This window comes from Halichoerus grypus, chromosome 10 (assembly GCF_964656455.1).
Source record: "Halichoerus grypus chromosome 10, mHalGry1.hap1.1, whole genome shotgun sequence".
NCBI classification, from domain to species: Eukaryota; Metazoa; Chordata; class Mammalia; order Carnivora; family Phocidae; genus Halichoerus; species Halichoerus grypus.
In genome coordinates this window covers 12,882,620-12,910,043 of record NC_135721.1, presented here as the reverse complement: position 1 = coordinate 12,910,043, position 27,424 = coordinate 12,882,620, and the positions used below count along the sequence as shown (strand labels likewise).

General features: G+C 39.9%; 1 long non-coding RNA gene and 1 pseudogene across 1 annotated transcript in view; both read left to right on the top strand.

Moving 5' to 3' along the window:
• The window catches only part of LOC144379332 (uncharacterized), a 338,757-nt gene that overhangs the window by 45,916 nt on the left and 265,417 nt on the right, over positions 1 to 27,424 (top strand). The window lies entirely within an intron of this gene.
• LOC118528833 (U4 spliceosomal RNA) lies at positions 13,675 to 13,756 on the top strand (annotated as a pseudogene).

Genomic DNA, 27,424 nt, shown 5'->3' with positions numbered 1-27,424 from the left:
CAGAATTCTTACCCTAAGACAGAGCCAAGACATGTTCTTACAATGGCTGCCAAAGACTTTTGTGGTACAGGGGAAGACAAATTAAAAAACCTGGACTGTACTTGTCCTTGAAATATCACCCCAAAGCCAGAGGGAATTTATGAAACAACTTTGAGAGTATCTTTACAGTTTCAGCTTCTCTCTCTCTCCATATTTCAGACAGAAAGTCAGTTCTATGAAGTGCTTTTAAAACATTTTGGCTCAAGAAATCCTCTAGCAAAGTAGGCATGAAAGAATCTTAGAAACTGGAATCTCCGTACCCATGCTTTCTTTGTATTTAGTGTGTCTTAGCAGAGCTTAGGAAGTCCATGGGAAATATGCTTGCCGTAGATCAAATCATGAGCAATAATATTCAGGTAACTGGGCCTATGCTGGGATGCATGTGATTAGCAAACATAACTTGGGAGAGGCCATTTGCAGTATGAAAGAGGGAATATTCTCAGGCAGTGGAGAGAAGGACTGTGAATTATGAATAGACATTATTATATGGAGATCCTGAAATACTGAAAGGTCTATCAGACAGGGAAAGAAGCTACCTGACAGGAAATCTATGAGGCCCCACCATATACATAATACATCTACAACCTCGAAATGTCAAATATCTCTCTCCATGACTATTGGGCTAACAAAATTGCTTGAAATCAGTAATTTGGATAGAATTTCCTTAGAGTCCAAGGAGGAAAGTGTTCTTTTTATCTGCATGTCATTTTTTTTAAAACCATGAACCAACTCATGAGCACCTCTGAATATGTTTTAAAAGTAGAGAGACTGATCCAAAGGATGATTGACATGAGTGACTACTATTATTTATGGTACATTCTCCTACAAGAATTTGAACTGCTAGCTAGAGCTGAGGACTTTCTCCAATTCTCTAATAAGAAAGATTAATTTTAGACAAAGGGGAGAAGGAAGTGGCATTGTCTATTCTCAGGGAGTAGGCTGGAACAAAAGAGCAGCACTGGTAGCCCTAGCACGGATTGGGGAAGAAGATGATGTTATGAGTATGACTGAGCCACCTGAGGTTGAATTCCTGGCAGTTGAGGATCTGGAGAGTAGAGAGGTACATGACTTCCATCTCTACTTTTGGGAGGAGGTAGTCCTCGAAACATGATTGGTGACCACACTTACAAATTGCTCTCCATACTTGGGCCTATGGAGATTATGCTGGTAATGGCTCAGGACACTGTGTCACATTGGTGGGGATGAACCTAGCCATGGAATAAAGTAGTACCCAGGTCCAAGTGGGGAGTAAATATGAAGCAGAATCCTGGGACTGATGAAGGGAGATACCCTTTGCTGACTATGAGGAAGTGATGATGGATATTTCTTAAGAAACTGTGCTTTTGTCATGAGAATCTGGCTTGAATTATGTGGAAACTGAGGCTTAGGAAGGATGAGAATACGCATGCAGGCTGGAGAGCTGAGCCATCCACTTCCTTGGTAGTGTTAAACTCAGTTGCTTGAGCTTCCCATTCCTTTTCTGGAGGTAAAGACTTTAGAGAGAATGAAGTGGATAGGCTCCCCTCCAGGATAACATGTCTTCTTATTGTTTGGATGTCAAAGTTCCAGAAGTGAATCCTGACTCTTAGTGTGAAGAGGAATGTTGGAAGATAAAATCTGGGATTCAGCCCACTATTCTGGACAAATTAAAGGTTTAGAAACTTTTCTTAGGCTGGAAGAGACCCAACTGGAAATTATCATCCTAGTGTGGGATGTGGGAAACCCATCTGAATAGATGGCAAAAATACCCATACTTCCAGGTATTATTTCACATGGGGGTGTTTGAAAAGTGGATTGATCCAGAGAAGTCTACATATGCTCAGAGGAAATCCAAATTCCTTGGAGATATTGGAAAGATGTGGGGTACCAATCCTATGGAGAATGATGTTTAAGCCAATTTCACTGGAAATGGAAAAGAGAGGATGCCTTAGTTGATTGTCCACTTGATTGTCATGTTTGAGCTTATAAATAGCCTAAAGGAAGACCAGGCAGGAAAGAATGGGGGCAGGGAGTCAGATCCAGGACACTACAATGTGGTCACCATAAGGATCTCAAGAATCCAGTTTGGAAAACAGGCACCTTCATCTCATCCTGGAGAAGCCTTGTGCTTTTGTGGGAAGAGTTCAGGTGTTACACAGTCAGATAGACATGGGTTTGAATCCTGTCTCTCCTAGGCCAGTTATATGACCTAATCCAGTGACTGAGTCTCACTTCCCTCATCTGTAAAATACTCACAAGATTTTTGTCAAGATTAACAAGAATATATGTAAAGCTCATGGAAGGCACTCAATTGTGGCTCATTGTTATCATGTCACTCTGCCGAGCAGGATGCCCTGCACATAATAAGAGCTCAGTATGATTTTGCAATAATGGTATTTTGTAACTTTGAGTAAAGCACATTTATCCTTGGGTATGTACTTGCTTTGACTTGTCTCTGAAGTCTACTCCAAGCATCACTATCTATCCTCAGGAGTCCTGCTGTTTCCTCCCATCTCCTCTTAGGGCAGTATGGTGTAGTGAGTGAGAGTGCAGGCTCTGGTGTTAGCCTGCCTGGATTTGATTCCTGGGTCTGCCATTTACAACCTGTCTGGCTTGGGTAGATATCTTAGCTTCTCTTTGTCTCATTTTTTATATCTATAAATTGGAGATTGTAACAATCCTGAATCCTCTGAGAGAACCGTATATATATCTGTGTGAAGCACTTAGAAGAGTAGTAAATGCTCAATGAATGTTTGTTGTTATTGCTATAGGTTTTTTTTAAATACATTATTCAGCCAAGAGACACATTCCTCTGACATCAGTAGAGAGGGGATGAACATGGGCATCCCTTTGACACTGTGCTTTAAGGAACTACTAGGCTGATCTGAAACTGCCTCCAGAATATACTGATTATGAGAACTGCTCAGGATCTTATGGAAGCCAAACCATACTAGCTCATGATAAACCACCATGCTCCTGTTATTGTTCATGTGTTAAGAGTTTCCCATAGGTCAGGGCCAGGGCTTCTGGCCCTGCAGTGTAGGGCTGTGCTCATAGAATGATCATTCATTCATTCACTCAGTCATTCATTCATCAAATGTTTATTGAGCACTGACCTTGCCAGACAGCAACTCTGTAGTGGATGAGCTTGAGAATCCATATTGGGAGGAGGGTAGGAGCCAAGTGGGAGGGGACATGGTCTCACTGATGTCCTTGTTTCTACAATGACAGTGAGTAGAGTGGTAGTAATTATAGGAAATACAGCATCCTGGACAAACCACATGCAGATTCATAAGAGAATTCTGTGCAGCTGAGATTCTGCCTGGCTGGGGGTCAGGGGTGGGTCATTGATAATGTTTCCTGAGGTTTGCCTCTTTCTCACACAGACCACTTTGTCTTCTCTTTTATTGAAGATAGGACATATGCCAAGAGGGGAAGCAACCTTTAAGTACAGCTCAGAATAGAAAGTGAGATCTATACTTGGCTGAAGGCCACTCTTGTTGCTCTTCCTTTGGGCGCCTCTCTCATTGGCTGGGCTTCCTGCCCGTTAGGGCAGCCTCAAGGTGACTGCTCTCGGGTTCGGTTCACCACTTGTTTACTCTCTGAATGTGCAGTCGAATTGAATGCATGCTCTCCTTCCATCCTACCCTCCCTCATGGTAGTGTCCTCTAAGTTAAAACTTTTAATGCCCTCCACTTTTTTCAGAAACTGTTTGAAATGCTGATTTTCTGAGGAAAATACAAACAAACCTGTAATTCCATACCTGGATGTAGATTTTGCTGACATTGTAATGAAGCCCTCTTTTTTTTTTTTTTTTTTTTACAGATCTCATTGGCTTTTATTTAGTGACTCATGAATCAGGAAGGATCTAGTCTAAAAAACAAAAAAGAGGGCGTGTGTTGTGATGAGCACTGGGTGTTATATGCAACTAATGAATCACTGAACACCACATCAAAAACCAATGATGTACTGTATGTTGGCCAACTGAACATAATAAAAAAAAATAAAAGGTAAAAAAGATAAAATTAAAAAAAATAAAAACCAAAAAGGAGTTTCAAAGAGTTGTATAAGGTGAGAGGGTTTTATAGTCAAAAGTGAGCAGGAACAAAGAAGTTATTACTTTCTTTCTTTTTTTTTTTTAATTTTTTTTATTGTTATGTTAATCCCCATACATTACATCATTAGTTTTAGATATAGTGTTCCATGATTCATTGTTTGTGCATAACACCCAGTGCTCCATGCAGAACGTGCCCTCCTCAATACCCATCACCAGGCTAACCCATCCTTCCATCCCCCTCCCCTCTAGAACCCTCAGTTTGTTTTTCAGAGTCCATCATCTCTCATGAGGAACAGAGAAGTTATACTGGACATTTGCTGATTGGCTAAGGCAGGCTTGCTTTCCTAATGTGGAATGAGGGGAAGTCTGGGAGCCAGGTCAGGTGATGTGCTGAATGGTTGACCGAATCTCTTCTTTCCTGTGAGAGCCAAGCATAGAAACTTAGTAATGAAGCCCTCTTACATCACTATTTTATTTTCCATCTAACAACACTATCAGGCAGGTAGGGAATTTGCATCGATTCCCATGGAGCGCTGTTGTGGTCAAGTGCTGCACGGCATAGGAACATTCTTTTACTATTTCAGATACAGTAGTCCCCCCTTATCTGCAGTTTTGATTTCTGAGGTTTCAGTCTCTCTCAGTAAACCTGGTTTTTTGCTTTAAAACATTTTTGATTTTATTATATATTAATGTAACTCTTGATTTCTTGTCATTCATTTGAATTTTGTTCTCCTTAATTGCAAGGATTGTATGTTTCTTTTAAGTTTTTATTTTAATTTCAGTCAGTTAACATACAGTGTTATATTAGTTTCAGATGTACAGTATAGTGATTCAACAATTCCACGTATCACCTTGTGCTCATCACAACAAGTGTGCTCCTTAATCCCCATCACCTATTTCACACCCCCCCTCAACCTCCCCTCTGGTAACCATCAGCTTGTTCTCTAATTTAAGAATCTGTTTCTTGGTTTGTCTCTCTATTTTTCCTTTGCTTGTTTGTTTTGTGTCTTAATTCCACATATGAGTGAAATCATATGGTATTTTTCTTTCTCTGACTTATTTTGCTTAGCATTATACTCTCTAGATCCATCCATGTTGTTGCAAGTGGTAAGATTTCATTCTTTTTTTTTAATGACTGAGTAACAGTCCTGCATATATATATATATCCTTTATGTGTTTATATATTGCTGCATATATATATATATATATCCTTTCTCTTGTTGATGTGAAATATCTCATTGATTGATGTGTGAACATTGAACCACCCTGGCAATCCAGGAAAAAAATTCCACTTGATTGTGGTGAGTGATTTTTTTCTTTTAATGTATTGTTGGATTTGGTTTACTAGTAGTTTGTTGAGGATTTTTTTATCTATGTTCATCAGGGATATTGGTCTGTAATTCTCCTTTTTGATGGGGTCTTTGTCTGGTTTGGGGATCAAGGTAATGGTGGCCTCATAAAACGAGTTTGGAAGTTTTCCTTCCATTTCTGTTTTTTGGAACAGTTTCAGAAGAATAGGTATTAATTCTTCATTAAATGTTTGGTAGAATTCCCTGGGAAGCCATCTGGCCCTGGGCTCTTGTTTGCTGGGAGATTTTTTTTTTTTTTTTGATTACTGCTTCAATTTCTTTAGTGGTTATAGGTCTGTTCAGGTTTTCTATTTCTTCCTGGTTCAGTTTTGGTAGTTGCTACATCTCTAGGAATGCATCCATTTCTTCCAGATTATCTAATTTGCTGGCATAGAGTTGCTCATAATATGTTCTTATAATTGTTTGTATTTCTTTGGTGTTGGTTGTGATCTCTCCTCTTTCATTCATGATTTCATTTATTTGGGTCCTTTCTCTTTTCTTTTTGATAAGTCTGGCCAGGGGTTTACCAATCTTGTTAATTCTTTCAAAGAACAAGCTCCTAGTTTCGTTGATCTGTTCTACTGTTCTTTTGGTTTCTATTTCATTGATTTCTGCTCTGATCTTTATTATTTCTCTTCTCCTGCTGGGTTTAGGCTTTATTTGCTGTTCTTTCTCCAGCTCCTTTAGGTGTAGGGTTAGGTTGTGTATTTGAGACCTTTCTTGTTTCTTGAGAAAGGCTTGTATTGCTATATACTTTCCTCTTAGGACTGCCTTTGCTGCATCCCAAAGACTCTGAACAGTTGTGTTTTCATTTTCCTTTCTTTCCATGAATTTTTTTAATTCTTCTTTAATTTCCTGGTTGAACCATTCATTCTTTAGTAGGATGCTCTTTAGCCTCCATGTATTTGAGTTCTTTCTGACTTTCCTCTTGTGATTGAGTTCTAGTTTCAAAGCATTGTGGTCTGAAAATATGCAGAGAACGATCCCAATTTTTGGTACCAGTTGAGACCTGATTTGTAACCTAGTGGTTCCTTTTTTTTTTTTTATCTCTGTGTTAAAGGTTTCACTGATATCTTCCATTCTTTTCTCATGTCCAGTGAGTATTCTTATGTTGATTGCTTTAAATACTCCATCAGGCATGTTACTTATATCTGTTTCTCTTAGATCTTTGATCATGGCCATGCCCTTTTCTTTCATTTGGGACAAATTTCTCTTTCTTTTCATTTTGTCTGTTTCTCTGTATTAGGAAAGTCAGCTACGTCTCCTGTTCTTGAGGGTAATGGCCTTATTAAAAAGGGGTGCCCTGCCATGTAGTGTTCCCTGTTCCCTGGGACGTGGCACTTCCAGGAGTGTCTCCAATGTATGCAGCGTGTGCTCTGCTCTTTTGTCCTGGCTGCATTATCCTTCAGGCCAGTTGTCTACAAAGGATCTCTTTGCCTGTTGTGGGTGGTGTTTTGTCCCTGGCCTGAATGTTGTGAGTTTTAACTAGGTGTGATCTGACCTGCTTGTGAAATGAGGCCTGTCATCACTGCCACTGGAACCAAGGCCCTGTAAAACTCCTTGGTCAGGAGAGGTGGTGTGGGTTGGGTTTGGGGCTGGTCTTCTCAAGGAGGAGGCCCACTGTGCAGGGACTAAAGCAAGTGTGTCTGTGAAGGGTGGTTTCACTGGAGGGTGGGGAGTGGGTCTTGGTGTAAGCAAGGTAGGTAGTGAGTGTTGGTGCTATACTGGTTTCTGCAGGTGGCTCTGTGCTTATGCAGAGGGGTGGGGGAGGGAAATGATGCCTGCCAGTTCCTTTGTTCCTGGAGAATGTCTCTCCCTGAAAGTTGCCTCTCTAGGACATGCTCTGAGATGAGCAAATAATCTTTCCATTCTGTGTCCCATGTGTTCTTCAGATTGCTGTTTCCACACTGTATGTCCATGGACTTTTTGCCCTGCTTCCTCTCTAAGAGTAGCCCCAATATTTCCAGGCTCTCCTCGAGCTAAGCCCACTCACCTTTCGAACTCCAGGCCATAAACCCTGCTGGTTGCAAGAACTCACAAAATTCAGCCCCTCTTGCTTTCCAAGTCAATTGCTATGGAGATTCGTTTTCCCCTTGCACGCCCCTGTGTGCTAGTCTGTCTCTCACCCTTCTCTGTGACCATGGCACCCTCCCCATGGCAGTGGCCATGATCTCTTGCTCTCTCAAACCATATCTCTGTCCTTTCTACATTCTTTGATGTGCCCTCTTCTCTACTTTTAGTTGTGGAGTTTGTTCTGCCAGTCTGCAGATCATTTTCTGGAGTATTTAGGATGATTTGATAGTTACCAAGTTTTGCCTTGGGAAGAGGCAAGCCTAGGATCCTCCTGCTCTGCTGCCATTTTCACCCTCCTTTCCCTCAATAAGCCTTGGTTGGAAGCAGGTGATCCTCCTTCTCATGTAGAGTCAGAAGGTCAACAGTAGCTGTCACAATGCCTATATCATTCACCTCACTTCATCTTATCACCTAGGTGTTTTATCATGTCATAGCATCACCGGAAGAAGAAAGGTGAATACAGTATAATAAGTTATTTTGAGAGAGAGAGAGACCACATTCACCTAACTTTTTTTTTTTTACAGTATATTGTTATAATTGTTCAATTTTATTATAATTGTTGCTAATTTCTAATTGTGTCTAACTTATAAATTAAACTTTATCCTATGTATGTAGAAGAAAAAAAAATAGTATATATAACATTCAGTACTATCCATGGTTTCAGGCATCCCCTGCAGATAAGGGGGGCTACAGTGGTGTTATACTCAGAGGGAAGTCTCAATAAATAACAGAGACAAGACTTGAAACTATATTTCATATTTTCTACCCCAGTTTTCTTGCTGCTACTTCCAAGTGCTTGTTAGAATTTTGATGGAAGGAAGAGAGATGAATGCACACTCTCACTGGACCTATTGATTTAACAGGTCCAGTAAGAACATAGCACCTGAAGAGGTCTAGTCAGTCTTAGGAAATATTCCTGCTACCCCCCCCCCCATTTAAGTACATTCCTTTTAAATTTCTTCTTTATCATTACAGGACAAATGGTGGAGCTTCTCTTGCTTCTCCTGCATGAGGATAATCTATCCTCCTGCATTTCTTAGCTTATTCTCACTCAGTTCCTCATTAACTCCTGATATTGATTCTTCTGTATATAGGAGGGAGAGAGGAGGTATCGATTATCTCTTCTCTCCCGCCTCTATATACACTAACACCCTCTCTATGGGCCTATTATTGTCTGCATTTTATCTTACACAAATCTCTCCCAACTTAAACATTTCTCCACCCAAATCCTATCTGCCCCTCCAGCTACCACTATATCTTTTTTCTTCCCATTCTAGCAAAGCTTTGATAGGAATGATCCCCTACTTCCTCAGTGACCCTTTAGCTCTCTCTAGTCTGGATTTGGTTCCCAATATTGCAGCTTAAGTGGTTTTTCTGAGGTCACTACTGACCCCTGTGTTGGAGGATCTAGTGGGTACTTTCTAGTATTCATATTATCTGATCTCTCTGAAGCATCTGATTGTGAACTAGGCCTCTCTTTGTCACATTCTTGCAGGTCAGTTGTTTTCAGATCCTCTTACAGTACATCATATAAACTTATTAAATGAATAGATATTCAATGTTAACTGTGTGCCAGGGGCTATTCTAGAACCATGCTTTTTGCCATATTTTATTACCTTGATCTTTAATAATGAGGTGAATGTGGGGTACTTATGCAAGTTCAAAAAGAAACAACAAGGAAGGCACTTGATGTAATGAGTACTGGGTGTTATATGCAACTGATTAATCACTAAATTCTACCCCTGAAACTAATAACACACTATATGTTAACTAAATTGAATTTAAATAAAAAATTTTAAAAAGGAAATATCAGCTGGATAATATAAGCCAAGATTATTTTTTTTTTGAAAGATTTTATTTATTTATTTGACAGAGAGAGAGACAGCGAGAGAGGGAACACAAGCACGGGGAGTGGGAAAGGGAGAAGCAGGCTTCCTGCTGAGCAGGGAGCCCGATGCGGGGCTCGATCCCAGGACCCTGAGACCATGACCTGAGCCGAAGGCAGTCACCTAACCGACTGAGCCACCCAGGCACCCCTAAGCCAAGATTTTTGAGGTTGTTTTTGTTTATAGAAGTTGCTTTTTATCTTTATATTTTATCTTTATATATTGGCAGCGGGAAACTTCCAGGAATCTTGTTATGAGAATAAGATAGTCTACTTAGTCACCAGATGGAAGAAGGTTCCTGAAGTCACACCCTTTACATTTCTCTCTAGGTTTTTAGCTTGAATATTCATAAGCCCACTAAGATGACTTTATGTTGGAATGAGAACTGTCATTATGATCTAGGATTATCAGAAAAAGAATATTCAGATCAGAGAATAACTTGAAAATTTGGGGCATCACAATTTCCCATTGCTTGGGAGAACATAGGAGATTTGGGAAAATGTTTATCATTACATTTTATGTATTTAACCATTTTATTTTGTAAAGAACCATGCAGTTGTAAACTCCTTGGATTGCAAATTCGAAGAACGGTTCTAAAACCTGCACTACAATGGGAATTGAAGAAAGTTAGATAATGGAAGTTACATATTCTCTTGTTCATCCTTTTTACCTTGGAAATAAGAGAATTGAAGCATAGATTTACTTGTCCATAGCTAAACAGTACATGAGTGTCAGAGTTGGCCTCAAAGTTCAGCACTGCTGTGTGAAAGGAGACTGAACTTTTAGGCTGTCCGCCCTCTGGGCTTCCACAGCGTGTATCACACTGAATTGTAATTGCCTATTTGCTTTCTAGTTTTCTCTATTCATCAGTGGTCTCTTTGAAAGTAGATCTTTGTCTGATTTATATCTGTATCCCAAGCATCTAGCACAATAAATAGTTGCTGAGTACATGTATATGGCATGGTAGGTAATGTGTTGGGTGCTTAGTATACAGAGATTTAAAAAAAAAAGATTTAGGTATTGGAATAGACTTACAATGTATCACTTAATTAATTGATTCCATATATATATATATATATATTGGCATTTATCATAGGCCAGGCATCAGGTTAGGAGCTGGGTATTCATTGGTGAACAAGACAGGAATGATTTCTGCCCAAAGGGAACTTAAAATGTGGTGAGAGAGAGAAGTTAAAGAAATAAACATTCCAATAAACAGATAATTCCAAACGATAGTAAGTGCGAAGAAAGAAGAGGATGTATAAAGTTATGAGAGAGAGGGTATCGGAGTTGAGGGCATATGATTTACATTGGGACTTCAGGAGAGGCCTCTCTCTGAGGGGCAACACTTGAGCTGAGATCTGAGTGATGAGGAAGCGTGATCAATGTCTGTGAGAAGAACATCTCCAGAGGCTATGACAGTATGAGTGGTGGCCCCGACACAGAAAAGCACATGATGGAGTGATTCGGCTAAAGAGTACTGAGCTAGAAGGAGAGATGTGCGAGGCGAGGTGGGAAAGATGGGAGGGGGCCAGATCATGATAGTGATGATAAGGGATTTGAGTTTTATTCAATGTGTAATCCCATTTTTAAAAATAACATTTTTATTTTTGGAACAGTTTTAGATTTTGAGAATTACTGAGAGGATAGTACAGAGTTCCCATGTATACCTCATCCAGTTTCCCTATTATTAGCATCTTACATTAGTGGAGCGCATTTGTCAAAATTAAGGAATAGATGTGGATACTTTAGTATTAATTAAAGTCCATACTTCAGATTTTTTTCAGTTTTTTTCTTATGTTCTTTTTCTGTTTTATTATCCCATTCAGGACACCACGTTAGAATTAGGCATCATATCTCCTTAGACTCTTCTTGACTGTGACAGTTTCTCAGACCTGTGTCTGATTATGTCTCTATCCCAAGTATCTAGCCCAAGATGCACAAGATGCTGGGGTACAGTAGGTTTATTGAGCATAGAAACACAGACACTAGTCTCTCTCTCTCTCTCTCAGCCCTCCAGACTATGTATATCTATGGCATGGGGGGGTTGAAAATTTTCTTGCATATTATTTTTCATTAACATGGGGCACTGATGATCCTGGACACAGAGCCATACCCACTGTTCTGTGGAGCCTATCTCATTGGCTGCTAAGGGCTGCCTTCACCATACCCTCTTTGGAAATTCCTATTTATATAGACAGTTACATAAATGATAGATAGTTTTTGAATTTTACAAGAACTCTAGTTCCTGCCTTACCGCCAGGGATACTTGGGGTTCTGTGATAAACATATCATCTTAATCACCCTTCCTTCTTGCTTTGGCTCATATCCCTTTTTTTCTTGTCTCCCATCTCCCCTCTTCACTTCCTGTCTTCCTCGCATTAGCAGGGGTGTAGGCCAGGGCTTCCTTTGACTTTAAACCATGATAACTGATTTTTTCAAGATGTTTGGTTCTAGAAATCTACGAAATGTCTTCCTGCTTCCTTTTACAGAAGAAATAGGGGCCCTGGAATATCCTTGAGCCTTTCTCCGACCTCATTTGCTCTGGCTTCTGATCATGTTGGCCTGAGAGGACATGCAGACAGACCACTTTATTACTTTTAGTTCTCAAGTTCCCCTTTACTTCCTACACCAACAAGAGATTCAGGCTACCTGAGTGGTAAACAAATTCCTCTCTAAAGTAGTCAATGCTGTTTGCCAAAATACATTTTTATACTCATTTTTTTTTTTTTTTACCAGCATAGCTCCCCTTCATCTCTTTCTTCATCTCCAACTTCCCTGAAAGGCTTTTCTACATGCCAAGGATAACAAGGGATTATAAACTTTGTGAGAGTAGGGCAGGGCAGGACCTTTTCTCATGTAAATGTGCTTCCTGCATGGTTTTGCCAATCAGCCAATATTTATGGAATCTAATACAAAAATTCTACACAAAGTAGCCCCATTACCTCATAAACATACCTTGTATAAATTTATGGTCAGCTAAACACATGTGTCATAGTTATTTGTTTCCTGTGGGGGGAGTGGGAAAAGGGTATATATCTCTGTGTATGAAAAACTTCAGTTAAGTAGTAGGACCCAACTAACTAGAATCATTGCCTTATGTTCTACTTTTAGGAGAGAGCAAAGAAGGAAAAGAAAAATAGGCTGAATGAAGGAAATCAGGGATTTAGTAATTAAGAAGTACCCAAAGCCTTCTGACACACAACTAAAACTTAATCTGTATTTAGCCTAATTCCCTATTCAATGCTAACAAGCGTGAGATCCCATGGTCTGGCAGCGTTATCACTTAGATAGACAAGGATTCCATGCTGTTTGTCTACCTGGCCTAACAGAGGCAGACCTATAGAGTTGCTTACATTCCAGTGACTCTTCTACAGCAAGGGCTGAAATAAGGGAAGAGTATGGTGTGGTACAGAGGTGGACATTAGGAATCTATGGTCTGGGTTCAAGTCCTGCCTTTGTCTGTTATTCAGAGTTTAAGACTGGGTGAGTTAGCTGACCTTTCTGATTTTGCTTTTCTCACTTCTGAAATGCATGATGGTGCTGTGAGACTTGAATGAGATGTTCTATCTAGGGTGATATGTAAAGTCCTTGGCGTAGAAGAGGTGCTTAATAAATGTGAGCTATTATAAGCTTTTGTAACAATATGGGTTTCCTGATGGAACTATTATAACCCAGAATTGTTTACCATAACCATTCCAGGACTACATTATTAAATCTGGAATGTACCCTCTATGTGTGTGTGTGTGTGTGTGTGTGTGTGTGTGTGTGTGTGTGTGTGTGTATGCGTGTGAATACAGCAAAATCTTAGTCTTCTGAAGCCGTCTTTTAGTAGCAACATCTCATTCGAATACAGCCAAGGACCATGAACCATGTAGAAACAATGCCTGAACAGACACAGAAGATGTCACAAAATTCATGGACTAAATAAGGTGTAAGTATTTCCCTCATATTAGAACCTCTCTGATGCTTATCCACTTGTATGAGAGAACAGAGGTGGCTTCTTAGCCATCTTTACAAAAAATTTACTTATTTATTTTTAATGTGTAAAATTCTACTGGTTTAAATCTTTTTTTCAGCTTTGTGGAGGTATGATTGACAACTAAAAATTGTATATATTTAAGGAGTACACATGTGATGTTTTGGTATATGTATCCATTGTGAAATGATTAGCATAATCAAGTGAGTTAATATATCCATCACCTCACGTAGTTACCAATTTTTTCATTTCTCTGTGTGAGCTAAGAACACTTGAGGTCTCCTCTCTTAGCAAATTTGAAGTATACACTACAGCTTTGTGCAGTGGCAGTATTGTAGCCAATGAGGTTTATCCGAGGCGCGATTATTGCTAATTGAAGTATACACTACATTATTAACTATAGTCACCATGCTGTACATCAGATCTCAGAACTGACAGAACTTACTCATCTCATACCTGAAAGTTTGTACCCTTTGGTCAATATCACTCCTCTTTCCCCACCATCTAACCTCTGATAACCACTATGCAACTTTCTGTTACTATGAGTTTGACTTTTTTCCTTAAGATTCTACATATAGGTGAGATCATGCTCATCTTTTTATTCTCTATAGCATCGCCTGCATTTCCTGGCATATAGTTTGACCTCTATGTAGTTGTTGAATTGATATGAACTGTGGCCAGGGATTTGGTTTCCTCTAGCAAAATGGAAACAGCAGATAGAAGGAAATATGCAATTTCTATAAGCAGCAATGAAAAGTGAGACCTAATAGTTTTAATTTTAAATGTCTTCTGACACAAATTAACAGAGCAGACACAAGTATGCGTAGAGCTATTCTTTTTGTTGTTGTTGTTAGTTACCATAGAGTGCAATATTGATTTCTGGAGTAGAATTCAGTGATTCATCACTTACATACAACACCCAGTGCTCATGACAGCAAGTGCCCTACTTAATCCCCATCGCCCATCTAGCCCATCCCCCACCCACCTCCTTCCAGCAACTCTCAGTTTGTTCTCTATCATTGAGTCACTTACAGGTTGTTTACCTCTCTCCTTTTTTTCTTTGGCCTCCCCTCCCATATGTTCATCTGTTTTCTTTCTTAAATTCCACATATGAGTGAGATCATATGGTATTTGTCTTTCTCTGACTAACTTATTTCACTTAGCATAATATACTCTAGCTCCATCCACTATGGAGAGAGCCCTAATGTCTGTCAACTGATGAATGGATAAAGAAATGTGGTATATATGTGTATACATACAATGGAATATTATTCAGCCATCAAAAAGAATGAAATCTTGCCATTTGCTGTGACATGGGTGGAGCTAGAGACATTTAATGCAGGGGCAGTTATTTATTTATTATTAGGCAGGATACAGTATTTGCAGCTTGAGGGTATCAACAGTGGACAGTACCTACCATACTTAATATTCCTAATAAAAATCCTCATCTCGTAGAAAACAAGCTAAATCATGCTAATTCTTTGGAAAATTTATATCTCAAATATCTTTATTAAAACATATACATATATGCTGAATTTCTCTAGGACTCACAAATTTGGGGGGGGAGTGAGGTCACAGAAATAGGAACTGAAATTTCACAGACCTTTAGGTAAATCTATATAATATTGTGCCTCTGGCTCACTAAAATATTGCCCTCCCAACTTTGTCTAGAAGTCCTTGGGGAGTAGGTTACCTGTTTGCGAGAAGAAATTCTGCCCCTGTGGGGTGCCGTGTTTGCTTTTGCCTATCACGGCAGCTTTTTCGGCCGCTGCTAATTGCTCTCTTGTGCCCCACGGTCACCACAGGTCTCCAGTGGCCTCTGGGAACTGTCGACTCCACTGTGCATAGTGTGATCCCATAGTTTCTATCAAGGACTTCACTAGTATCACTTGAGCCTTCCAAGTATGAAAGCTTCTCTGTGATGTGTGGTGCAAGATGCCCATCTTCCCTGGTGTTACAGCAATACACGTGGGTTCCAATGTTGTACAGAACTTTAGTGACAGAGCTCTTTCAGATTTTGCCTACAGCTACCCTGTTCCTGAAAGGATTTAGATCTGAGGCCAGTGAGAACTGGGCCAGATAACATGTCCTAGAGACAGTTACCATGCCATATTCAGATCAAACTTTCCCCTTGATGACTCAGGATTTACTTACCGACTCAATCTCAGAAAGGCTTTTTCCTTCCCTTAGGATTAATGTCAGAAATTTCTTCATTCTTCATGAAAATAGCTGTCTGAAAGCCTGCCCCGTAGGTTTATGGATACAGAGATATATATGTATTCCTTCCTTCCTTCCTTGCTCCCATCTTCCTTGCTTCCTTCTTTCCTTCAACAAATATTTCATCAGATTCCAGGTACTGTTTAGATGGTAGAATCACAGCAATTAACAGAAGAGACAATGTCCCGTCTTTCGGGGAGCCTTGTGGGAGACACATAATGGAAAATAATCAAATATGTGGGGGTACTGTTTTAGATAAAATGGTCACAAAGGCTTGGATTAGGTGCCATTGCAGCAGAAATGTGACTAAGGAAAAGAGGTAGTGTAATGGATATCTGAAGGAAGATGATTCTTCTTCGAAGGAGCAGTAAGTTCTAGGGCCCTGGGGAAGGTATATGCCTGGCCTGTTGGAGGAACAGAAGGAAGGCTAGATTGATTGGAGCAGAGCTAGTGAAATGGAGAGAGAGATAGGAAAAGAGGTCTGAGGGTTACTCAGGATGACAACTCAAGTAGAGCCTTGCACACCTTGATCTGACTTTAAATAAATACATATAGATAAAGAAACTTTGTGGGGTCTTGAGCAGAGGATTCAAATGGTCTCACCTAAAAGGATCACTCTTGCTGCTGTGTGGAGATTGGATTGTAAGAAGGCAAGTGTGGAAGGAAAGAGACAAGTAAGGAAACTATTACAGCAATCCAGGTGAGAGGTGATGGAAGTTTGATTTGGATGATGGAAGTGGACAGGGGTGAGAAGTGGCCCATTTTTGTATACTGCTTAAAGGTATGGTAACCAAATACTAAGTTATTTAAGGAATAAATGATTTAAGCAACATGAAAGAAAGCCAGGATTGAAGGGTGATTTCACTGGTTTTGGTCATAGAGATCTATAGGTTATAATTGCCATTTACAGAAATAGGGGATGTTGGAGGGCCCCAAGTTGGAGCAGGTGGAGTCTAAGCTATGGGCCTGGACATGTTGAGTTTAAGGTATTTATTAGATACTCAAATTGAGTTGCTGTATTAATTTGCCAAGCTCCTGTAAGAAAGTAGCTTACACTGGGTGACTTAAATAACAGAAATTTACAGTCTTACAGTTTTGGAGGCTAGATGTCCAAGATCAAGGTGCCAGCAGGTTTGGTTCCCTCTAATATTTGAGAGGAAGGATCTGTTCAGGACCTTCTCCCTGGCTTGTCTTCTGCCTATGCTTCCTCACATCATGTTCCTTCTGTGCATGTCTGTGTCCAGATTTCTTCTTCTTATAAAGATACCAGTCATACTGGATTAGGACCCTCCCTACTAACTTCATTTTAATTTGGTTATGTTTACAAGGACTCTACCCTAACTCAGGTCACATTCTGAGGTAATGGGGGTTAAGAATTTCAAATGTGATTTTTGGGTGAACACAGTTCAGCCCATAACAGATGACAAACTTAGGGCAAAGGTTGGGAGATGAAATGTGTATTTGCTGTTATCTGCACATAAGTGATATTTAAAGCCATGAGGCTGCATGGGACCACTCTCTGGGTTGAGTGGAGGTAGAGATGTCTTGAGATGCTCTAACATTTAGAGGTGGGTGATTCTTACTCAGACTCACTGTGAATCTTCAGTTACATAGATTTTCATAAATTATAAGCCCTTTTAAATTATGAGTCTGTGATGTCTGGGTCATGCAGGGTTCTAGCCAATGGCCCCCACTTTCAGAGGAGAAGGGCACTTGATAGGGTGGTTAAGATTAAAGCAGAAACTTTGCATACAGAGGGTAGAGGTTCTGGAGGACTCTGATGCTGATGGCTGTTGTTTTCTTAAAGAGTTCACTTCTGGGCAGTTTTTAACATTTTCCTGGAAGACATTAAAGCGAATTTTAAAGTACACTAAGGAACTTCGCCTTGATTGAATAATAGCCTTGAGAGAAAAGGAAATAAGAGACTGGTTTCAGATGTATAACTCCCACAATGTCCTAGAAATGAACTAAAAAACATAGCCATTTTCTTTTCATCTTTTGTTACTTAGTGACACATAACAGATCTTTTTGCTTGTTTTGAGTTTGCAGAGACTGTGAATCATGGTTTGGACATCATTTTCCTGGAAAGGTGGTCTCTGTTCATCTGGTCAGTGTATATTTGCCGAGTGCCTTTGGCAGATTGTTATTGGGTAAGATGACCACAAGTCTGGCCTAAAAAGGAGTATGTTGTGATTTTGTTTTCTGGGATAATTCTCTATGCAGATAGCGTACTATGGTAGGAACAGCATGGAACTGAGGCTTGAATTTTCTCACTCACTCTGACTCCAATCTAATCCATGCCCATAGACTAGTCAGTCATTTATTCTTAGATTATATACAAGCTAATGACTTAAAAATAAATTACCTCCAATTTCTTTTAAAGATTTATTTATTTGAGGGGTAGGGGGGGAAGAGGGAGAGAATCTTCAAGCAGACTCTGTGCTAAGGAGCCCATCGCAGGGCTCAATCTCACGACCCATGAGGTCATGACCTGAGCCGAAACCTAGAGTTGGATGCTTCACCAACTAAGCTGCCCAGCTGCCCCTACCTCCAATTTTTTAAAAGCTATTATTGTTTCTAGGGGACCTACCCAGACACACTTGGCCTAGTTCTGTGACTTGATGTTGGCCCTGGCATGATATTCTAGGTGGGAAGACTAAGAGTGTTTGTGTTAACAAAATAACAAGAACTTTTCAAAAACAAATCCCCAACACCGGAAACCTTGCCTCCGCTGTAACTTTTTGCTTCTGCTCTCCTACACCTACCTTGTATCTGTGACTTACATTCCATTAAAATGTGTTTAGAGTGATCTTTGTGTTAGACTTCAAAGTGTTCAACTTCCTTGAGAAATAGATTTAAAAATATTATCTTTTTTTTTTTTTTTTAAGATTTTATTTATTTGACAGAGAGAGACACAGCGAGAGAGGGAACACAAGCAGGGGGAGTGGGAGAGGGAGAAGCAGGCTTCCCGCTGAGCAGGGAGCCCGATGCGGGGCTCGATCCCAGGACCCTGGGACCATGACCCGAGCCGAAGGCAGACGCCCAACGACTGAGCCACCCAGGCACCCCTAAAAAGATTATCTTTTGATCTCATCTTCAGACTATTACTTAGGGCTGTTTTTCTCTTATGTAGGTCCAGTTGGTCATTTTTGTTCTCAGGTCAACACTCTGAGGTGTGACCGTGTGTCCAGAGGATGCCCTTAGATACACTTGTCCACCTTGTCACTGTCAAGCCCAGAAATCTCACTGTCAACTAACACTGTTATCTTCAATGGCTGCTCAGAATGTAACATTCCCCTGGACTTTGGTTATACAGCGACAGTATTGGGTGCATTTTCTGTCAGCTGTTGTTCTGAATTAGTAACAAATGAGGCATAGGATTATATCCGTTCAGTGGCACAGAAAGCCACCTAACTGGTATCAAGCACATGGTTTGCCTCTTACTGCAAATACTGAATTCCCTTTTCTTCACCAGGAGTCTTCATTTGCAGGCTCTTTTCCCATGAGGCTATAAGTTTTCATTTGCTCTTAAGAGTTAATTAAATTTAAAATTTTTAAAAGGCTAGAGCTAGCAGTGAAATTAAAGGTAATTAGACTTGTGAGAAAATATGTCTAGGGGTAAAGCCAAGTTGTTCAAGGCCACGCTGAGATGAGGCAGTGCTAAGATGAGAGGGGGTTTGGGACTCTCTTTGGAGCCATAGAAGCAGCTTGGGGTATATCTACATAGTCTACATTGCCTCCCAGTGAGTCCAAATATCTTTTTTTTTTTTTCCCTAAATGGGATTCTTTATTTTTGATGAAATGAAAATTTCCATTTAAATTGCCCATGGTTTGATATATATTTATAAACCTTGAGGACTAATACTTTAATAACTCTGGCACATTATGATTTTGGGGAGGAAAGATTTCGTGTTGAAGGTGAGGTTTCTTTGTGCTCTTTTATTGATTTGGAGGGTAAAGGACTGGACAACTTCTGGAGATTATGAAAGCCAGATTGTTTTCTAAAGGTAAATGAAATCTACTTAGAAACTACAAGAGGGTGCATCTCCCTCATCCTCAAGACTCCATGCCTATAGATCTTTCTCTCACAGATGCCTACCTCACAATGCAACATTAAGATCTATTTCAAGAAATAGGTGAAGGGGATTAAGAGGTAAAACTTCCAGTTGTAAAATAACTTAAGTCATGGCAATAAAATGTATAGCATAGAGAATGTAGTCAATAATATTGTAATAACATATGGTGACAGATGGTGACTATCGTGGTAAAGCTCTGAGAAATGTATTGAATTGTTGAATCATTATGGTGTGCACCTGAAACTAATATGACATTGTATGTCAACTATACTTTAATAACAAAAAAATAAGAGATATCTGGGCACTGACTCTGCTTTCTCTGTGCTAGTTGAGGATATGGCCTTCCTGGTGCTATTTGGTTCAAGAACCAAGAGATCCTGGTGAAAATAAAAATAAATAAATGTAAATAAAAATATAAATGTGGAAGAGCACTGATTACCAGGGTGAGATGCTCAGGAATGGTCATGTTGGCCTGTGTATAAAGGGCGGGGGTGTAGCAAGAACTCAGCTTCTTTCTCAGTCCCAGGCACACCTCACCTGTTACTAGAGGCAGGAAGCCCTGCGGTAAACCTGGGGCCAAGGAAAGGCTGTGGACAAGTGGGTGTGCTGACCTGCGGCAACCTTGCTTTGATCAGTCCTGAGTTCCTGGCTAAGTAAATTGGGAAATAAGGCATGCATGTGTGTTGGAAGGGCTTTTCCACCACCCCTCCCAAGTGCATGGCTGCCCTTCCTTTGGTGTAGTCTCTACTCTATGTTGATAGCATTCTGCTCATTCGGCTTGGTCCTTGTTTTCTTGTCTTGGCTGACTTTCACACATTTGATATTCAGGTCTGGCTTTACGGTTTACTCAATGAGCTCAGTGCCTGGCATAGAGAAGATGCCCCCAAATGATAAGAACCATGTGACCATTTGTGAACTCATTCTATTTTAATAGATTACATCAGCGGTCTTTATTTCACTTCAGATATCCATACGTAATAGGCCTAGCCATAACATTTGCCTTTCCAAGTGGTTCAGTGGATACTGTGAGTTCTGTTTGTGATTTCAGCGTTTGGCTTTAGCCAAGTGCATTGAACACCATCTGTGGCAGATGTCATTCTATCTAGCCTCTGAGAGACACGGGATGAACAATCAGGACATGCTTGATGGCATTTGAGCTGGCTTTTTATGGGGGAGTAAGACCTGAATGGTTGGTGGTGGTGGAAGATAAAGGCCCCCAGGGGAGATCTTGGTCTGATGATGCTGGGAAGACAGACCAGGAAGAACTCTCATGCCAAGGTGTGGGGTTTAGATACCACTTGGGTGGCGCCTGAACCCAGATCTGCTGACCCCTAACATAAAGTCTTTCCCTTGTGATAGCTGCCTCCATAAGTAACTTCTGTATTGTTTGCTTACTATCACACATTTGAGATCCTGCATACCACAGCTGACTTTGGATGCCTGCCTTCTTGGAAAGTGCCTTGGTTATTGTTAGATTTAATTTTTAGTGACCAGTCAAAATAGACCTCTACTCATAGGCAAGTATAGAGTGAAAGATAACCCCAACTAGCTCTTTTTCTCAAAAAATGCTTCTTTGTGAGAGGAGTAGGAATGGTGAGCAATATATTAATTTTAAATATAACACAAGAAATAACATTTGAGAAAAGAACAAAGAAGAAAGAACTGTTAGTAACAAATTAAGCTCTCCTGTTTTCTGTTTAAACCATTTTTTTTTTCTACTTGATTACCAGGCTCTTGGTCTTACCAGGACTTCCTTTCCTGGGGCCATGTGCATTAATCTTGCTGAGTCTGAAGCTGAGCTGGTCGTTGACACTAAGAACCTGGAGTTCTAAGACCTCCCGGGATTCACACTCAGGGAGCCTTCTTGTTCTGGTTCGAGCTGAACTGCCTCTTCAGAGAGATTCAGAACTCAGCTTTCCGGAGAGCTAGCCCTTCCAGAGACAGTGTGGTGCAATAGCGAAGATCAAGGGTGGACACCTTCACTGAGTTTAGGGCCGGGGCTCTGTCACTTAAGCTAAGTGTTTTGTACCAAATCTCTGGGCTCCCTTTTCTTCTCGGTAGGCCACGAGCAGTAATAATATCCATATCATAAGGCTGTTGCCGGGATTAAATAATATGTATAAAGTGCTTATCAGAGCTCTTGGCACACTGTGAACATGGAACAAATGCTAGTCACGTTGATTATTTGTACTTATACCTGACTTCTTCTGCAGGATGAGGAGGAACCTTTTTCAAAATTCTGCTTTTCCCAGAGTGGTGATGGCAAGTAGGTAGAGGGGCTGACACCCCGCTCCTTGCGGTGGTGATGGACCATCCCCCACCTGGTTCCTAGGGAGACGTGAGGTTGTTAATCTTCTCATTTTAGACACGAGGACACTGAAGGTCAGAGAGAGTTTACTGAGAATCATTTGTGCTTGGTGTATCATATTCTTCGGCACCAGGTCCCAGGGGTGACTAGTATGGTATAATTAGATCTACCTGATCTATGGAACGCTTGTCCCCAGGAATCTGCTCTGCAGCTGTGCCACTAGACCATGAATTCCGGATGCAGTGCTCATCCACATTGCAGCTTTGGACGATTCCTCCCTCTGATTAGTGTGGAGGGGGGTGCTCTTCCCATTCCCATCCCCCTTTTCTTTCATCCTTGTTCTCTGTCCTTTGTCATCCAAGAGCTTCAACTCCTACCCTCTAGTCTGATCTGTCTGCTCAGGTATCATTAGCATTTATTCTAGGTGCCTTTGAGATCTCATTCATGATTCAGCCATTTTTACACCTTTTAAAGCTTTAAAACATATATTTTTAAAAAATAAAAGCTAATTAATATATACAATTATTTAATCAAATAAGAAAGTGCTTAGCAACATATCCATAAGAACATGCGAGAGCTGTCATATTAAGGTCAAAATAAATGATAGATATTTAATGTTATATATTGTAGAAATTCTAATTTTTATTTCATAAATTTTAAGTAAACACTCCGAAGTGTATATGATATTTACAAACAATTGCTATCTACTTGCATTATTGGCTGGAGAGATCTCATTAAAATCTTGTCTTAGGAAACCTGCTTAATGTTTAGTGTGTGTGTGTGTGTGTGTGTGTGTGTGTGTGAGAGAGAAAGAGAGAGGGAAAGAGAGAGGCTAGAGAGAATGGGTGCATGTGAGGATGGGAATTATGTTTTTCACATGTCTAGTAAGTGGTTGAACTTGGATTTTAATGCAAGTCTGGCTGACTGAGTTCCATGTACATCCAAGCCTCTAAGTTTCTTCTGTTCTCTAACCCCTTTCAGATTTGTTCTTGAAATTTAAGGCTGACTTTTAACCAGGAATTTATTTTCAGGCCAAGCTTGTTGGACTAAGCTAAATTTAACTGGTCTATTGTCTCGACTGAGACATTTAGCAGCTTACTTAAGGTATCTGAAGGCAAGTAATAATAACCAAAAATCAACTTCCTTTGAACAACCTTAATTTTCTTGGGATCCTGGATTCTACATTTTTCTCTCTTCAAGGAGAAAAGTTTATTGCCCCTTTAGACCTTGCCTTCAACTGAGTGTGCTGTCAGACTCTAAAGACCAGAAATGTTCTCTGGAATAGTTTCGTTTCATTCAACCTAAATGTATTATGCTGAGAATCATACTGAGACAGTGTAAGGAAAATAAGAGGGACTTAACTTCTGTAAAGCCACTGGTCTGAGGCAAGTGTTAAAAGTTTCCATACATTTAGAGACAAATACCTCCTTTTGGGAAAGAGAACAAATGAGAGGTAACAGGTATTAGGGAGTAATGGTTGTCTGAGCAAAATTAGAAGTAATAATTTAAAGCCTGCGTACACAAGTATTTCTATTTTCAGGAGGCCTAGAAAGCGTTGACCATGAATAAAGGCATCCTGTGACTGTCTTGTGTCCACTAAAAAGTAATGAGCACAAGATAATGACCATGGAACCGAAGGACGCTTCCCCACTCCCAGCCCTTCACCCTTTGGAAAAGAGCCTTTGTAAGCCTTGCATGCTACCCCTTCAGAGAGCAACATACCTCTTTCTTGTGGACTCCTCTGTATGCAAGTTGTCTCTACTAAGCTCTGTCTGCTTTCTTTGTCTCAAGTCCAGTGTTCATTTTTATGGTAATGAGACTCAAGCACCTGGTCTTGGGGGTTCAGTAACATTAGGAGGTTCAAAATGAACTATGAACGCCATTCCCTATTCTCCAGGAGCTTATGGTCTAGTTGTGACAACAGGATGGTTAAATGGTCTACTCGACATTTATGGAGCACATACTATGTGACAGGCACTCTTGTAGTTGGTACAGGTCAGAGTGCCTCTAACATCAGAAGGATCTTCTAATGTAGGTACTGTTATTACCATCTCAGTTTTATAGCCTAAGAATCTGAGGTACAGAAGTGTTAAGTAAGTTGCCCATGGTCACCTGGGTAGTAAAATGGTAGAAGTGGAACTGAAACCTGAGAAGACTGATATCAGAGACCACACTCCTAACCCTGTGCAGTGCTATGCTCCCTCTCCTTAAGTAAGGCCAACCTGCATTCCAAAGTGAGTGCATAGTAATTATACTGTTTAATAAATGGCGTTGAAAATCTGATTTGGATGAGTTCAGAAGGTACAAAGCTAAAATAATAATCCTTCCCACCTACAGAGGTTGTTATGATACAAAGGATTTCTACTTGTTATCTAGTAGTACCCAGATGGGTACTAGTCATGTAAGAATCCAACAAGTGCACTTAAAACCTCCCATCTAGCTTTCTGAGAATATATGAAGTGATCGAGTGGTTCGTAGTTCAGAGAACCAGGAGTCCAGGCAACTTCAGCTGAGTCTGGAGCACATTAGAGTGCCCAGGTGTGTGGTTTCACTGCGCCTTCAATTACTTTCTGGGAAAATGGACACGATACAAGGAGAGGGAGAAAATAATTAAATTGATAACTGAAGAAACATTAAAATTTGCTAATTGAACATTTTAGAGATATGTGAAGTATGTTACCATTGCCAAAATTCCCAGGAGTCTGCCCTCTTTGAATCTGGTGTGTTAATATCTTCATAGCCTATTCAGTTGCTGAGCTCAGTTTGTGAATTTTCCATGTCTTGCAAATTCTACTTCCAGAATATATCCACTATCCTGACCTCCCTTTCCCCTCCCCATTGAGACCTTGTTATGTTAGAAAACTGAGATACAACTCTACTATTTTCTCATCCTCAACAGAAGCTTCTTCCAAGCCAACTTAATATAGAACAAAATTTATCTTCTCTGAGTCCCAAATATATCAAATATATTATTCTTCATATAAAAGTGTTCAATGAATTTAAATACAAACTCTATAGCCCATAAGACCTTGTGTTTTTATGGTCTTCTACACAGGGACTCTCCTTCTCCTTCAGCTGTATTAAAACTTTCTCCCCATCGGAAATGGGTCCCATGTGTTCCATTTCATTCCCAGTCCCAGAAATATATTACTCCATCGAGGCCCATTTCAAATGTAACTTTCTCCCAAAGATTTTTATCATCCCTTCAAATAAACATGATCTTTCCCTCCTTTAAGCATACATACATGTCACATTTTATATTTCATTGTTATGGCACCTTTTAATTTCCCTTGTGTTAGAGTAATTTGTAATTATCTCATCCTCTCTCCTAGATACTGAACTCCTGACACCTTGTTCCTCTCTACTTTTTCCTATGGTATTTATCACAAATAGGCTCTCATTAAATGTTTGGTAAGATGCTCTCAATTTTGTTTTCTGAACGCTTTATGATGACTTCTGCTTCTGGGAAAATGTTAAGGTTTAAGACATTTGCCAGTATTTTTGCATCAGATAAGAATTTATGTATGAAACACAAATTCTTTATTTACTGTCTTAAGCCAATAGAAAGAAAGGTACATCTATAAAACTCTTAAGGTTCCCTGGGACTTGCAGGACAGGAGAGAAATGGCAAGGTTGTTTGAAGTAATCAAAAAAGTGAGGATTTTGGGCGCCTGGGTGGCTCAGTTGGTTAAGCGACTGCCTTCGGCTCAGGTCATGATCCTGGAGTCCCGGGATCGAGTCCCGCATCGGGCTCCCTGCTCGGCAGGGAGTCTGCTTCTCCCTCTGACCCTCCTCCCTCTCATGCTCTCTGTCTCTCATTCTCTCTCTCAAATAAATAAATAAAATCTTTAAAAAAAAAAAAAAAAAAAGTGAGGATTTTAACTTAGAACCCAAAGGGTATGGTTCCAATACCACTATGGGGGTGACTGTGAGCATACCTTCTGACCACAGAACACCTGTTTTACCTGCCGATGGTGTGAAGGTTGCACACCAAAATATCTGTGAACAGTTAACACAATAGAAATGTGCATTATTAATATAATAATGTACTCCAAAATCTGTTACTTAAACTCAGTACCTTATGGAGCAACAGGAACTCTTCTTTCAGTTTTGTCTTATTAAAAAAAATCAACGATTTGAAGCCTGTATTGTTTTATTTGTTGTTGTTCAAGAAGAGAACTTTAAAATAGCTCTCTTCTTAGATTCATGGCGTGGCAGTGGTCCAGTTTTTTAGGCCATTTCTGGATTAAGCCGTAGATCATGTGGAAGCATTTTCTGAAAGCTAGCTTGGGGGCACCAATAAACTGCATCTTCTGGTGCAGGCTGATAAATGTGACTTTTTCCTGTGCTGAGTGAATTGCTTTTGTCTTTCCAATTTCATGGCAGAATTAAAAATTAGAGCACAAAAGAATGCTTAAAATGTAGTCATTATCCTTAGGAGATAGAGTTAAGCTTCACAAAGATTCTAGAAACAGGTAAATAAAAATGGGATCAATGTGTGATCTTGTGAAAGGTGTGTTATCTCAGAATCTCAGTTTTTACATTTTTAAGTTGGGGATAATAATCAAAATATCCACTGCATAGCATGGTTGTGAGGACTTAATGAGATATGATATAAAAATAAGGATGGAGCCTAGATCATAGAATATATCTATATATTGTTTTAACTGACATATACTATGAATATAAGTCTATACGATTGTATACCATGAAGCATTTAAATAATACTCCAGAATAATATTTAATGATGTAAAATGTGTAAATGGAAAAGGAAATTATAACATCATATGCCCCATTTTGGTAAAAATGGATAAATTGGCTGAGAAAATTTTGTTTTTACCAATTATTGAAGGGTCCTATGCAGGTTAGTAATAACCTGAGAGGTCAGGGCAAAGCCATATGTTCCCGAAAGTCATCATAGGTGACTCATTCATGTGCTGTAGAGTTTGGATTGCTGACCCATTCTCATGCCTTCTGGTGTGTCTTGCTATCATCCATAATTCTGGTGTTTCTCTACCTTTGAACTCTGTGTATCCTAGCTTAACATTTCATATCTTTTCTTTCTTTACTAAGCTTTTAGATTAAGAGAGGGAGGCTAAAACTTGTGCTTTGTGCACCATCTTTAACCTAAAATTGATCATTTGTGCTTTTGTGATTGGGTCTGTGTTAGCTCTGTATTGCAAGTCTTCCTGAATCCTGCTCACGGCTTTGAGGATACAGATAGATTTTTCCATTTTTATTTTTCAAGAGGCATCGACTTTACATCTACAAACAAGAGTTAGAGGAACTTGAAGTCATATTCTGAACTTAACTGATTCTAGATTGCCTACCTACCATCTCAGATCCACTGACAAGTGGTTGCCCTTAGTACTACTTCCTACAACTTACAGGATTGTAGTTGAGATGGCAAGTTGTCCACCAAATACGTGTTCTTCCTCCTCCACATGGTGGAATGACTCTT